The sequence below is a fragment of the Lethenteron reissneri genome, chromosome 61 (genome assembly GCF_015708825.2).
Source record: "Lethenteron reissneri isolate LAM-NWPU_2019-01 chromosome 61, ASM1570882v1, whole genome shotgun sequence".
Classification (NCBI taxonomy): domain Eukaryota; kingdom Metazoa; phylum Chordata; class Hyperoartia; order Petromyzontiformes; family Petromyzontidae; genus Lethenteron; species Lethenteron reissneri.
Window position 1 is genome coordinate 8,004,339 of NC_083839.1, and position 3,055 is coordinate 8,007,393.

Consider the following 3,055-nt stretch of genomic DNA (forward strand, 5'->3'; position numbering starts at 1 on the left):
CCAGCCAGGCCGGTGTTCACACGCGCGAGCAAACGCATTTGTGACCCCCTCCCCTCCACCCCCCAGATTCGGATATATATTTTTTCATATTAAAAAAAAAAATTCCTCCAAGTTATTTTATTTTTCTTTGTTTTCAGCTCGCGGGTATAAATACGGATGATAATACATCTATAAATACACTTTTACATGCAATAAGATACACAATCTATATACACGCATGGTCGCGAGCTGCAGAATCCATACGGTGTGAAGCGAGCATGTGCCCGCGCGTGTGACGTGAGCGTACATGCGTGCGTACATGCGTGTATTCGGTGGCAGGGCGGTTAGTGCGGCACTGTACTACGAACCCGGTGACCAGAGTACGATTCCCGCTCAGGGCCAACGTCGGGCTGTGGAATTCACTTACACTGGACGTCCGATCTGCTGACTTTATCTTGGTAGGGCATGTGCCTGGGGCATGTACCTGGGGCATGTGCCTGGGGCATGTGCCTGGGGCATGTGCCTGGGGCATGTGCCTGGGGCATGTGCCTGGGGCATGTACCTGGGGCATGTACCTGGGGCAGGTACCTGGGGCAGGTACCTGGGGCATGTGCCTGGGGCATGTGCCTGGGGCATGTGCCTGGGGCATGTACCTGGGGCATGTACCTGGGGCAGGTGCCTGGGGCATGTACCTGGGGCATGTACCTGGGGCATGTGCCTGAGGCATGTGCCTGGGGCAGGTACCTGGGGCATGTGCCTGGGGCATGTGCCTGGGGCATGTGCCTGGGGCAGGTACCTGGGGCATGTGCCTGGGGCATGTGCCTGGGGCATGTGCCTGGGGCATGTACCTGGGGCATGTACCTGGGGCAGGTACCTGGGGCATGTACCTGGGGCATGTACCTGGGGCAGGTACCTGGGGCAGGTACCTGGGGCATGTGCCTGGGGCATGTGCCTGGGGCATGTGCCTGGGGCATGTGCCTGGGGCATGTGCCTGGGGCATGTGCCTGGGGCATGTACCTGGGGCATGTACCTGGGGCATGTGCCTGGGGCATGTGCCTGGGGCATGTACCTGGGGCATGTACCTGGGGCATGTACCTGGGGCATGGACCTGGGGCATGGACCTGGGGCAGGTACCTAGGGCAGGTACCTGGGGCATGTAGCAGACTAAACAATTATCCTACATACAGCTGTAGATTCAAGTGGGTTCAGCGCCATTAGCGAGCGCCTATTAAGGCCAGCACCTCTCTCCTCTCCGTGGCAATGATAGCCGCGCAACGCTGCTTAGGATACTCATTTCACACCGAGCCAACCTAGAGGAAGCCCACACCAGCTGAAAGATACCACCGACGTGCGCAGCCAAGAATGGCACTTTGCTCGTGAGTAGCGGAGGGGGGCGCGTGTGTACAATGAGCGGCATCCGCACTCCCCGCGTAGACCACTGACGGTACAAAGGCAAATGCAGCCTTCGTGGCCTGTCAGGGCAAGTGCTGCTAGTGCGCACACATTTCTTTTAAAGCGATTTGTTAAAAATGATTGTACTTTGCATTCCTGTCGTGTCTTCGTTCTGTTTGTTGCTGTAACGTTCTGACCCCGTGCCCCAGCTGGAGCTTGGTAGCTCTCATCGTATTCCCCCTCAGATTCTACCAAGGCCCACGCACAGCGGGACTTGGGTGGCCAATGTCGCAGCTACGCGCCCACCCAGCCGCCCTGTTCGTCGCCAACACGTCGTCGGTAACGTTCACGCGCGCGACGCGGACACACGCGCTCAAAGTTCCCGTCACAGCCTTCGACAGGCTGTGCGGGGCAGGCGCTTACGGCGGCGGCGGGCACGTCACGCGCAGGGGTCGGGTTGGCCAACGCCGTCACGCCGGGCCGCCACGCGGGGCCGCCTCGCGTCTTCCCGGTATCCCGACGCTGGCTACACACCGCCAGGGGGAGGCACAGGGCCAAAGTCAAATGTCTGCCCCAAGGTTCATTGGACGCGAGCGGGAATCGAACTCGGGGCTCGTTGGGTTCACAGCGCAGCGGCGCAAGAACCGCACACACGCACGCACGCACACACGCACGCACACACGCACGCACGCACACACGCACGCAAGAACGACTCATCGTTGAAACGCAGGATCCTTTTACGTAGGCCAGCAAACCGCAGCGGTTGAGAAGCATCGTAGCCCGGACGCTGCTGCACACGGACGCTCACGACATTCTGACAAGCGAGGGGCTTGAGGGCGCTGTGGGGGTGGGGTGGCTCTTCATGGTGGGGGGGCAGGTGGGTGGGCGTGGGGGCAGGTGGGTGGGCGTGGGGGCTGGGGTTGACGGGGGGGGGGCACTGCTGGACAATTGCTCGAAGAGACGCTAGCGGTTGTGCAGGGGGTTGCGATGGAGGGGAACGAACAGAGCTATCGGTGAAACCCTGGCTCGTGCCGTAAGACGAGAGCCGAACGGTGGCCATGGTGAACGGCGGCCATGGAGTGGCGGCCGCGAGTGGCGGTGGCAGTGTCTCCCGGTGAAACGTTCACAGCCGTGAAGAAGAGTGCGACCGACGACGCGCTACTAACGGGTAACGGGCAACAACACCAACTTTATTTAATTTTATTGGGCGGCGACAGCCATGATAATAACTAACAAAGCCGCCATCTCACACGCGGGCGACCTCGCAAAATAATACCGAAACTTAAACCCCTCCTCCCTCCCTGCCCCCCCTCCCTGCCCCCCCTCCCCCCCTCCCCGATGAATTTATAGGATGGTGGTTTTCATCCTGGTTACTCCGGATAGCCGGACATTCTCTCTCTCATCTCTCTCTCTCTCTGCGTGCCCGCCACTTTGCGTGGTCCACCCAGGCCGGTTGCACGTTTTGATTAAGCGAGCAGCGGCTGGCTGGCTGGGGAGGGGCGGTTCGGTTTGGCCGCTCCTGCTGCTGCCTTTGAGCAAGGGCAGCACTCGTATGTGGTGTGGGGGGGATGGACGCGTCCAGACGCGTTTACTCGTCCCGCCTAGATGGTTTGGATTCCGCTCTCTGCAATTGCCCACTCGCCCGCCCGCCCGCCCACTCATCAACCCACCCACTCGCCTACCC